This window comes from Electrophorus electricus, chromosome 18, assembly GCF_013358815.1.
Source record: "Electrophorus electricus isolate fEleEle1 chromosome 18, fEleEle1.pri, whole genome shotgun sequence".
In the NCBI taxonomy this organism is placed as follows: Eukaryota; Metazoa; Chordata; class Actinopteri; order Gymnotiformes; family Gymnotidae; genus Electrophorus; species Electrophorus electricus.
This window is the reverse complement of record NC_049552.1, coordinates 10,192,909-10,206,428: the sequence shown is the minus strand read 5'-3', so window position 1 is coordinate 10,206,428 and position 13,520 is coordinate 10,192,909.

The window sequence follows — 13,520 nt, the reverse complement described above, 5'->3', positions numbered from 1 at the left end:
TCTGTCACATACATTGCTAAATGTGTGTGTGTGTGTGTTGGGGGATTGTTGGAATTCCTAAACTCTGCCAAATTAGTATGAGTGAATTGAAATAAATAGTTTGGACCAGAAGGGGGAAGCAAGCACAAATTTTAATAGGCAAGTGGTGGCTACTCTGCAGTACTTTGTATTTCACACGGGACAAGACTCACCGCGCTAGTCAGTGTGTTCTGGAAATCCAAAGTGTCAATTCACTTTAAATGAAACTTGTTTTAATTGAAAAATGGTAAAATGTACCGTTATTTTTAACTACGCAATAAAATATATCACAATAACCATCAGAAATGCAGTTTTTATGGAATTTGTCAGTACAAAACATCATTTAAAAAAAAACAACAGCGTAGTTTTTACACCACTTTCACCTTCCTCCAATGGTGTTAAAAAGTACAGATTTATAGTTAAGATGATGAGCTCCACCTACCAACCTTCCCCTTTCGTTCAGTTTTAACCATAAAAGTTTTAAGTGAGCAGTTGCAACAACACTACCAACCCACACATTTCATAGCTAGCTAGCCATGTAGTTTGACACAAGCATGCATTTTTTTTTTCCTTCAAGATGACAAACTTGCTTTCAGTCTAGCGCTAGAAACAATTAATGACTGGCTAACTATAGCTACCTTTGGGCGAGCTTTACAGCCAATTATCAGTGAGTTGTCTCTGGTTAGTGTTTTAACAGTTTAATGGACTCAACGATTAACTCGTTTAAAATGGGCCTTACCTTGTTAATTTTGATTGAATTACATTGGATCACGGATTGTCTACAATGCAAAATGAAGTTCCTCCTCACCATCTTCCAGCTGTAGGAAATGTTGCTTGCTCAATTAAAAATGTTGCCCATTTAAATTGCCTATTTAAAGTAAGATGTGCAAAGTACCTAACAATGGTCACTACTGCTAGGTCTACTAAACTCCTAGGTAGCTTGCTAAGTGTATGAATTAATAAATAAATCAAGTGAATTAACACATATATGAATCCCAAAAATAAACAAAATTGAACACTAGTTTTTAGCTAATAAGATGTATAGTGAACTGGTCTGACTTTGTTCACGAACGATTGGTTGAAGAAAGCTCAACTGTATTGGCTGTCAAAAACTGGTAGGTAGGTTATCTTACTATAAAGCTTTTAATGCCATTGGAGAGATGGAAAGTGGTGTTAGAAAATGTTTTGGAGCATATAAAGCAGCATTTTTACGATGTTTTAAACTGATATATGGCACTTCTGGTGGTTTTTGCGGCATATTTTATGGCGCATTGAAAAATAACGGTGTAAAAATGCCCCAAATGACACTTTTCCCTACCATTTTACAAATAAAACGCGTTTCATTTGAGGTGAATTTTGAGCACTTTGGCTTTCCATATTATGTAGCCTATAGGGACACCGTGAAAACATTCCCGCAGTGACAATGAGAACAGTGATGAGCTTTACGGTAGCCCTCTCCTGCGAGCGATAATAAAACATCTGTTAATAACGCGGTAGTGGCGACTGCATTTTTGTTTTAAACTATGAGTTTTGTCATAGTTTTCCTTCAAAAAGGTAAAATACTGAATACTAAAAAAATTAAAGGTTAATTCTATTCTATACCTTTAACGAGGTTTAAAGATGTAGGCCAGATTGAATGTTTGTCATAGCCTATATACCTACAGTCCAGTGCATGTATACAGTTGTTTGTGTGTATATGTATGTATGTGTGTAATATAAAATCTCTGTCTTTGGAGGCTGGGGTCAGTGCGCAGGGTTAGCTATTGTACGGCGCGCCAGGAGCCGAGAGGGGCAAGGCAAGGCTGCATGGCAGAGCTGGGATTTGAACCAAAAATAGACCCCAAGCGTATATTCACTTTCCGCGACCACTACCCCTGCAGAAAGTGTTATATTGATTAACATAGGAGCGTATTGCTCGCGGTGTGCCGAGGCATATCAAAGGGCGCGTGTACAATGTCTTGTATAAATTTACTCTGGCTACGGCTACATGCAGATAGTTCGTCAATCCGAATGACTTCATCCATCAAATGTATGATTGAATGGTTTTTGTCGCCTGAAAGTATTTATAAACTAATCAAAACTATCTGCGTCTTCGAGACGTTTAATGTTCCTTGTTTTGGTTTGGAATAATACCAAAATGATAATCTTGTCGTTTGAACTCTGGTACGCACCAAATAAACGGACGGAGACTCACTGAGCGTATACCCTACGTCATAAAAGCTGTTCAATAAGACTTGTTTACATAGCCTATTTTAGATCGATGGTAGTGTGAATGCTAAGCGAACCAGGACTAAAATGCAATATTGTAACATTTTCTGCTTTAGTCCGCACCAATCCAAATGAACTGCAAATATAGGGTTAGTTAACAACCATAACAAACGCTACCGGAAATCCTGACAATGTTCGGTATCTTTTGACACGTTGACTTTTTCTTGCGTACTGTCACGACTCACAAGCTCCACGTATTATTTTCTGCCGGCCCAGCTTCTGGGCGAGTCATAATGACCGTATATAAACTGCATTACCTATGGGGCACAACCAGACGCTCATCTGTTTCCGTTCTCTTCGCAAGTCTAGCAATCTGTTACGAACCTCCGTCTAGGCTTGGAGGCCGCAACAATGCGTGCGTGAATATAAACGGCGAACTAATGAATAATGGCGAGGAATATAAACCAGTGGAGACAACAGAAGATAGTTAAACCGATGTAAAAGGGTATTATACTATACAGACGCTCCTCGGATTATGATATTTTGACTTTACGACAGACTACGTTTATTTTCTGCATTATATACATGAATCTTACCAAGTATTCATATGCCTCACATATCGATATTCAACACTTTATTATAAATACAGTGTAAATTCTTTTAACTGTAGGTTAAAGCCGAAATGATAAAACCCACGCTAAGAAAGAAAACATCCACTAACTAATCCTAATCGCAAAAGAAACATACAAAGAACTTCCTAACGCATAAACAAACCCACACCCAACATAAATAGCAGTCACTCCCTACGACCAGAACATAAATGTACAATGTACAACATACACAATGTTTACAACAGCAGTCAAAATCACGGAGAAAACAACCTCATACATGACTATATAAGCCACAATATGAATGCAAATCTCACAAGTCAAACATAATGTCTCTCGCTCTCGCTCTCTCCCTACTTGTAAGGACAGCACCGACTCCACTACCACTTGCATCTACCTTAGGGTGGCCTCTTTCATTGGACATCATACCAGGGGCATGATACTACAACATGCGGAATGAAAACCATAAACTATATATTAGAGTTGAAAATGAATTATAATTCGATAACATAAATGATTGGTAATACATTTAGCAACAGAGGAGTCATTGTAAATCCCTATTAAATTGGTCTACAGTTCTGTATGAGTGATGGTGCTTTACTGCATGAAACGCTTTGCAAAGTTCAGGGCGGGGCGGACGTTCTGCAAGCTACGATATCGCGTGCCACTGTTAAATGAAATGAAAGGCGTTTCCTTTTGACAATGACAAATAATACTGATAAAATGATATAAATAATGAAAAGTTTATCTAGTTCACTCCAAAAGGAGGAATATTAGGGCATTTCTAAGACCGAAAGGTATTACTATATATTGTAGGGAATAATCGGGGTAGCAAATGCAGAAATCTCAGACGCATGAGGAGATAGTGGACTTGCCAGTATCTTTTAAATAAATCAAGCTTCCTCAAAATTTTGCCAAACCAATCCTGTCTACTCAATCTTCCATTCTATTCATTGGGAAGGAATCAGGAACAATAACTTCACTGACCTTTCTGTAGTCTGTGCAGAAGCGATATGTGCCAGAAGAAACAAAAAGCATGGGGAACACTAGGTACTGACACTAGGGATTGCAAGATGGTTCTCTAACTCATTTAGTAAAGAATGGTTCTGGAGATTGGTACAATACAGGGATTGCTTAATGGGTGAATGAGAACCAACATCAATGTTATATTGAAGGACAGTTATGTGAGTGTGAACATTAGAAATTAACATTGGTTTGGAATGGTAAGGGAAAATCAGACAACTTCTCATGGAGATATCTTAATACTTCTGAATTAGGGAGATGTGCACAGGGTAAACAGTTCTGACCTAAATGCAAATAATCCTGTTTGGAGGTATATTCAGCAGGGGCTACAACAAGTGATACAAGAGTATGTGAAGGCGAATTTACAGGGGAACTCAAGCTAGTGTCACGTTTGGCCCCTCCTAGCATGTGCATTGTCATGGTTACCCTGTCTTTTGTGTATGTTTTGCTTCCGTGTTTCGTTTTCTCCCCTCATTTGTAGCTCATGTGTCTTGTTAATTCTTATTAGTACATGTATTTAAACCCTGCCTTGTTGCCTGTGTGTTTGCTGGACATTGTGATTCCTAGCCTCTGTGTGTTATTCCATTCATTGCTTGTGTCTTTGTTATAGCCTGCTACCCCTTTTTTTCATCGTGTGTTTTGGTTCTTTTTTGTTTATCATATATTCCTGGTCTCTTCGCATTGGCTCGATGACCCTGGACTGTTATAATGATTAAGACTCTCAATTTGACCCACACTAAGACTTCCATCATTGATTTGGTGTAGTGGAAGATAATTTGGACACAATCACGTGGGGACCAGAGACATGTGCACTAAGGTAAGAGCCAATAACTGGGAGAAGAGCGAGTACTTTCTCACTTACTTTGAATTGTCGACAGACTGCCTTTTTGTCATATTTGACCTTTATAGTGGTCTGAGAAGAACACAGGTTCGACAGACAATTATTGAGAGGTGCACAGAGCGTCTCAAGTGCAAAGTGTTCAGACTAAAACCAAAACCAAAAGACTCATTCACAGTGTCACGAATGACACACACCAAGAGACCCCCTCATCCCAATCTTTATCTGACTCTAAACAATACATCTTTGGCATATTCTTTAAGGTTTGAAGGAAGTGTTCCAAACCACCATGAAATTCTGGGTGATAGGCACTGGAAATTTGGTATTGAATGTTGTGCACATGGGTAACCTGGGTGAATAGTTTAGATGTAAAATTTGTGTCTTGGTATGACTGAATACATTTTGGTAAGCCAAATGTGGTACAGAATCTAATCAGTGCTTTCATAACAGCTTTTGACTTCAGGGAACAAAGGGGAATAGCTTTGGATATCTTATGACAGTGTTGTTCCTAAGTTCGCAAACAGCTAGTTTTTAAAGTTAAACATTCAATTAGAAAATAAAGATGCAGACTTCAGCTATTTTCATCTACTAATTCTGGTCTTGTCCTTTATTGCAGGTTAACGTTAACAAGCATTATTGAGGCACCCTCTGGACAATGCCTTAACAATCATACAAAGAACCCACATTTTTATACATTTGTCAGAAGTGTTTGTGTATTCACCCCACCTTCTTTTACATATTAGTAGTTGCATTTGCCAAACCATACATTAGTCAACCTATGCAAACTGATATTCAATACCCACACCAGTTAAAGCCTGTTAGCACTACATTCTACGAGAAGATATCTCTTGACCTTGTCCTAAACAAGATTGTTTTTCAATATGGTCTTGAGCCTGGTTGAGAGGTCATATATCTTACCCTGAGGTCCACTGAAGCCTACCCAGGATCTTTCGCAGAAGCCTCCCGAGGCATCTACACAAATCTGAAAGGACACAATCTCTATACTCCCTTATGTGTTATGTTATTAATATGTCTAATGCAATGTTAAGCCTCTTTTCCCTGTAAACACTTTTATTACCTCAAAAGGATATTATCAAGTTATCAAAGGTTTCCTGACTAACTCACAGGTACTGCATGCACAGCAGTATTACATCACTCCTAATCAATGGTCAGAAGAAATGTTTTAAAATATGCTGCGTGATATTTCTGATTCCTAGATGACCAGACAGGGGGTGATTATGAGCTAAGGACAGTACATGGGAAAGATATGACAGGGGAATCCCTACTTGAGTTACACAATCACATTCTAGGCTGGAATTAAACAAAAGCCATATTCTTTGTTGTCTGCCAGACTCAGAATCATCTGAATCATCAGAAGGATTACACATGATCGTATCAGATAAGGAAACCAACTAACTTGCATGCCTGAGCACAGGTCCACACACAAGCAGGGAAATGAATAAAATTCTCTGAGTCACAATCGGAGTCAACAGGATTTTCCACTACTTCGGGTATAGGGAACACACCACCACCAGAGATGTTGTTCCCAAGTATAAAGGAGATGCCACTCACCAGCAATTCAAAACAAACAGCCACTTTAACAAAACCAGTGTAACTGTCTGAACATAAAAACAGATTGTGCAGCAGTAGTGTAAGTCTGCACATCTCAATGCCTCCACTATCTCTCAAACTTCTAATTGGCTGTTTCCTATGGAGATAATAATGTAGCAAAACTTGAGAGCTTGAAGGACCTAATCTGAGAACTTGTTAAGCAAAATCTGTACTTGTATTTTAAATGTGAGAACTTGTAAATTAAAATTTGCACTTGTATTTTTGATGTGAGAACGTGTAGAATATAAATTTGAATGTGAATGTTTGTTTTTCACTCGCAGAAAATATTCCCACAACTGTATTTTTAAACTTGGTCATAGAGAAAATGTCAGAAATGTGCAAATGAATAGTAAGATAAATACAAGTATTTTTATTTGTACACAAATTCATTTTAAACTGAACAGCCACAAATTCGAGCTTGATGAAATATGCCACTATATTTTTACATCTTATTATTTGTAATTGTAATTGATACTTGTAATTATAAATGTTATATTTATGTAATTAACAATAATTTATCTGTTATCTGTATAGCTATGATAAAATCTTTTTTTCATATAACATGTACTTATGTGATGTTAGTAAACATGTTGGGAAAGGTTAGCCAATTTGGCAGCTTTAATGGCTCTGAATATATTGCACTGGCCTGAAACTTTGGGGCCACTGTGGGCTGTTCACAGTGGGCCTGCTGTTTTTCTGAGGGCTTCACACAGTCTGCCCACAAAGGGTCAGTGCTGTAGGATATGTGCTGCACCCGTGAAGAAGTCCTCATTGGTCCTTTGTGGACAGCCCACATTAGGCCAATGAGTAAATTCCCATTGGCCTGATGTGGGCCTCCTGCAGTGGACCAATGACATGGTGCCAATGACACACTGATGTGCAATTCACCAGTGGCTCAGTGTGGGTTGCCCATAATGGCCCAATATGTTTGCCCAGAATGGGACGTCACTGGTTCAGTTTACTGGTCCACTGGTTCACTGGGCATGTTTACTAGGTAGAACCTATTTTTGTTCTATTTTGGTTGATAGCTGCATGATACTTTAACCTGAACATACTTTAGTCTCTGAACAACATTAGTATTCCTGCTATGCAGACATTGCTCTAATGTAAGGAATTCTAGGCATGTTTAAGAAAGCCTTTGTCTCTTTCAAGCACTCTCTTCCCATTAGTGTATCCACATTTTGTGAATATGATCCTTGTTCAGAACTGGAAACACAAGAAACACCAGATTTGTTACAGGCAAAGCAAAAGCAGGCATCATGCAAGACTACATATTTGAGCCATGATTGAAGAAAGTTTACCTAGCTAGATTTGGCAATAATGTAAAGGAGGAGTACTGACTAAGCCCACCTACATCTTCAAAATGGCCAATAAAAAAAACAATGTTTTTTGATGAGCAATGACAATTCTGATGATTCCTCCTATTGGGTGATGCTCACCTCAAACCCACCTGTAGACACGAATAACAAACAAATATTTTTACAAACCTGTCTACATAAAACCAGAACATCCATTAGTGTCCTTGTCACTTTAATTTCACCAACAAATCCTGCTTTGAAGTACAATCAAGCATCAAGGCTTTTGTAGGCTATTCTTTCAGGTTTTGCTTAACCTAGTGTATTCCCTAGTGTCAAAATTACGTGCATAGCTAGCTATAAATGTCAAGAAACCTGTTTGGTTCTTTGAAAATTTGGATGGATCACTGTCAAGTCCAACTTTAAAAAAAATTATTTAAGCATATAATCAATATCACAGAATGTTTTGCCTCTTAGTCCAACTGACAGGGTGTATTCCAAAGTGACATCAATGCATACCCTTTATTCAGTTATTGCTAACACGTCTTGCCCATAATTCCATGCTTTGAATTACAAATGTGGAAGTGGGACATATGTGTTAATACTTTGCATGAAGACTGACTGCGTGTGTATGTAATTATGGGCCAATAAAACACAACTGATGTGAATGCCTGAATGCGAGTCAAAGTTTAACATCTGAATCACAGGTGCTGTAAGCCTTCATATTCTGAAATAACGATGTTTATAAAAGTTATGTTCTAACCTGTGTGGGCAGAGAAAACTGGCAGCTATAGTCTGCATTTATTATTCTCACAGACTTCAGTAGCTTGGAAGAAGCAAGTGCAGACTAAACTCCTTGAGGAACAATGAATTGATTCAGAGCACATCATGCTGGGAAAAAAAACAACTGCTAAGCACATAGCCATCCATTTACAATGAATCACCTTTTCAAGACAGAATTACCAATCAGTTGTAGAGCACATGTTCTGATTGGAGAAATTACTTAGATTATTCACAGCTCTCTAAAATATGCAGCATATTTGAAGAATGTATTAATCAAAGGAAGGAGGAAAAATTAATATCATTTTTTATGTACCCTAGCCTTGAAGTGTAAACTAGAAAGTTTGGTACATTGAGGAGATATAGCTAACGGAGAAAAACACAAAGACAAGCTGATATCTTTTGTAAAAAGTTTCTGAACAGGTTATACAAAAAGAAAGTACTCAATCCATTTAGTCTTGTGCCCTTGGTAGAGAAATAATTCCCTTCATCTCTTGCAGATTGACCTCTTTCAGTTTAAAAAATACATCCAGTACATCTAGCACACTTGGACGCACCATGTAACCTTGGTGTTTCGGTTCTTTTGAGCATCAGAGAGTCTCTCCTAAGCGATTCAGCTGGGAGTGATCAGTTTCCAGCTTGTGTAACATATGCCCACAGATCGCAACTTTTGACCCAGAGCTGTTTGGCCTTTCTGCTGACTGTGATCTGTGTTCTACTTACCTGTGATTCCCAGGAGACTGTAGGCCTTACAGAGGTACTGAGCTGCAAATCCCCTGTAGTCCACCTTTATGGGCACACACTGCATTCTCCACCTCTCTCTGTGGCACTCATCCACCAAGTCTGTGTACTTGGCTTGCTTCTTTTTCACTGGCCTTTTCCAGTCTCCCTGTGGTTCTCTGTAATCTTCCCTGGAAATCTGAGTTGCTTCCCCAGATCAACCCTAATCTTCCTGTCACACTATTCCAAAAAATGCTAAACATGTAAATTTACTGAGGTAACAGGCAAATTTACTCAAGGAAAGGAAGGCCACTAACAGATTCAGAATGTACAGCCAGGGCAGCAGAAGACAGAGGAGGTAGAAGAGCAAAGGAAAAGGTCTATTTCATATGGATAGCAATCATTAATCACTTCAGTTGCTAACGTTTTTTTAACTGGTCATTCATTCAGTGTTCAATTATTCAACTATTTTACACTCTGCAAGAAAGTAGCTTTGGGTTTTTTTCAGTTAATTTTATTAATTTTGAAACCCTCTCCAAGACATCAAAAGGCAGTAAATACAACCTACAAATGCAGAACTGAATGGAGTGGTACTGGCTTTGGGGAAAATCATCATCAGTGAGGGTAAAAGATCTGCACTTCCTCTCCACTAAGCGCTATCTGACTGTATCTTGATTTAAAGATGTTTTGAGTCATAAGATTGTGAAAATGGTCTTACTTGAATATACTGCCACTAGAGAACTTGTACAAAGTTAACCAGCACATTAGCTGTGTACTGCTAGTGCAGACTTCATGATAGTCTTTTTTTGTCAGGTATGACACTTATTGAAGCATCTTGAGGCAAGGCAAGCTGTCTGAACATGACATAAAAATATCTATACAAAATTGTATCAATCATTTACAGTAATGTCCTGGTTGCATTCAATTATTCTTCAGTTGTATAGTACGCTTGACAGTTACTCAAGTGTAAGTAATGTCATTCAAACTGAATTTAGGAAAGTAAACCAAAAATAATTTTAGAGTGTATTGGTTTTCTACAACTTTAAAAAAGTATCATAGCATAGCATATTTAGTGTTGTTTGACCTGGCCTGTTTTGTAACATTATTATTTTGTAACATTACATTTTGTAACAGTATTGTAACATGACAGAAATTCTCAGACACTCGCATATAAAATCTGGCAATAAAGGTTTATTAAAGGATCCAAGATCCAAGAAGGAAAGGCAGATCCAACAGTAGATAGGCAATCGTCAAAACCAATACAGACTGATCTAACAACAAGGGTGTTTCCAAAGGGTAAACAGGGACAAGTGGATTTCATAACCTGGTAGACAGAAAACACAATGATACACAGCAGCAAATTCAAAAAGGCCCAAAAAATGGGCAGCATTGAGACCACAGAACAAAGTGTCCAGAGAACCTGCTAGGTATGCTTACTAGTCACCAGCAATAGCTCACCAAGAAGAAGCAGATGGAACAGCCTTATATACACTGAGGCTGAACAGATTAAACTGATTAGTACTCAGGATATGTTGAACTCTGGTGGTTTACCAGGTAAGAGAATTCAGGTGGAGATCTCTCCACCTGACTAGCTGGGGCATTGTGGGGAGTCCTGAGCAGGAGGGCTGGGGTGCTGCTGGGAGAGATGTATACAAGGGCAAAGGGGCAAATTTAACGTGTATATATTTGTGTGTTCAGACAAGAAACAAATTTGACAGACTGTTCTCAACAGTGTTAACATGAACACGGAAGTAGCAGAGTAGTCAATGCTAGAATAAATGTAACATGCAGTATTACTGTAATTTTTGTTTTACTTGAGTCAGTGTAATTTCTGAATTCAGATTGGTCTAACACCCAATATAACCAGCCAACAGAAGTTCAGTAATGCTTAAAATTAGTAGGTGAAGGATGAGTAATGATGCTATAAAATGTATCCACTGTTCCCATATTATAGTGCCTAATTTACAAACAAAAAACAACCGCCACCAAAAAGCAGATTGCGAATGGATTCACTAGTTATTGCTGGAGGACCTGCAACTGTTCTGTGTGTAATCCGACAGTTTTACATACAGTTTGATATCTTTCCATGCATGCTGATAACGCATACAACTAGATGATCTCCCACTGACAACAACTTATTTTCCTTTTCTTCCTTCAGACTTTGCCATCATTGAACATAAAATTGTGTTACACTGATTACTCAGTCTTTTAATTAATCTGAAACGGAAACCAGTTAAAAAAACAGAGACCGACAGCCTCGTACAGAATGAGTCTCTTTACTTGATGTATTCTATGTTTTTACGGACAGTAAGGGATGCTGGGTGCCTTGTAGCCAATGCTTCCATTCATCTAGGGTGAGTTTGATAGTGAAAATTACAATATTTTAAGTGTCATAGTTGCATTCAGTTGCTGATGGTGCTATTTATGAGTTTGTGCTTGATCACCTCAGCCAGGCTACTAGATACCCTCCCATCCCCCCCAAATCCATGAGCAGGTCAAATGTTCTCTGATACTTCTCTATGACAACAAAGCAGATGGGAGGCTGGTAAATTTCTGAGTGGTTTATTAATACATGAACCAAACGTCAGGAAATTAGCATAGGGATAGTCCAAAAAAGAGTCATAGGTCAAAAACGCAGGTAGTGTGGAAATCACAGCAAGCAAAAACAGAGGCACAGACAAAAGAGCACACACCAAAGAAACAAGATAAGAGTAAACACTAGTGGCAATAAACAAGAATAATAGCAAAATAGAGCAGATGTAAACTGACGTGATATAAACAGACTTTGCAAAAGAGTGGTGATAACAGGTTTTAAATATAGACTACAGAATGGGTTATGTTAATAATCTGGAGAGGTGTAAAGTGTGTCAGTGGTGTGGGAGTCTAGGAGTTCTGGTCAGGATGAGTTATAGAAACTGTGAGATAAGGGCATGTTGATTCCATGAGAAAGCATTTGAAAGTAGACTTTACAAACATATCAAAATGAACTATATCTGCTTTTTAATTAATTAGCTAAAACAATTTATGCATATGCAAATTATAGCTAATTATTCCCCAAGATAAGTTACACTAATTAGTCTTAATCCTTAAATACAGCTGTGAAGTACTTAATAGAAAGTGAAGCAGAGACCAGGGAGGAGACTTAAAAAACAGCAGTAATTAAAAATATTGTCTCTTGGTAATCATAGTTAATTAGTTATGTAGCTTTACCCAACACTTCATTTGAGACTTACAGTGCTTTCAAAAACCAATACAGACGCTTCCAAAATCAACTTGGGGATGGTGGTTCTTGTTTACACTTCTAATTAGCAAAGATAATAAAACACAGCTCTAAGATGGACCCATTTGCCCTGGTCTCCCAGGTCTAAAAGTCACATTCACTTGGTAGTCAGCAAATATATCTTATACTTAGGTTTTTTACAGTTTGAACAATCAGGTTTGAACACTGTGAAGAAGTGAGTGAGATACACAAGTTTTTTTTTTTACTCTTTCTTTTAAAGAGTTCTGTCTTTAAAGTTGAACATATCATTTTAACAATTGTAGAAGCAAGTAGGGAGAATATCTTTTGAATGCAACAATGAGGGTGATTTTACACCTGTATCTGGACTCTCCTAAAATGCTTTGACATGTGAAATCCAGTTTTCTGTAGCACTGTGTGAATACAGTTTTTCAAAATGCACAAAATTATAACAGTGATTTCTAAATCAGGATAAATAGACTGTTTAACACACACCACAGGCTACCATACCAGTACCAGTGAGTGCCATATTTCCTTTGTAATGAACATGCACTTTTTAAAAATGGCTATTGTCCCAAACTATTTGTATTCAGCTGAATGTACTGCTTCTAAGCAAATGTTAACCTTGTGTTCCAAAGTACATGACCAGTTTTATAATTTTTATTCATTCATTTAAATTAAGAAAATTGTAAATGCAGAGACAAGGTGAGACTGACAACTTTACATCAGGCTTTCACACCCAAGAGATGGAAAACTAGTTCAGTTTTCAAAGACACCAAACCCATCCTGCTTACTCAGGAGACTGAGGATTACCAGGGTAGGGCTGCCTTAAATTGCACTATAATGACTTGTTAACAGTTTAAATTTAGGGTGTAATTATGTGAGAAAAAGAATAATTGGATTTTTCTTTCCAATGTGGAGTAGATGCTAATAGCTTGAAGTTTTTGTCAGGATGTCACTGATCTTGTACTTTGAACAATGTCTATATTTAATTGAAAACATTTATATGCTTCTGTAGATTACACATGTGTTTTCAAAGGAGCATCTGTCAAAGGAAGAAATTTTAATTGGACTGTGATACAATGGCATCAATGCTTCGGGAAAAAAATGCAAGGAGACTCATCAGTTTTTGAGTATGGTTCTGATGGACACTATTGTCCTGCACTGCAAAACAGAAAAGG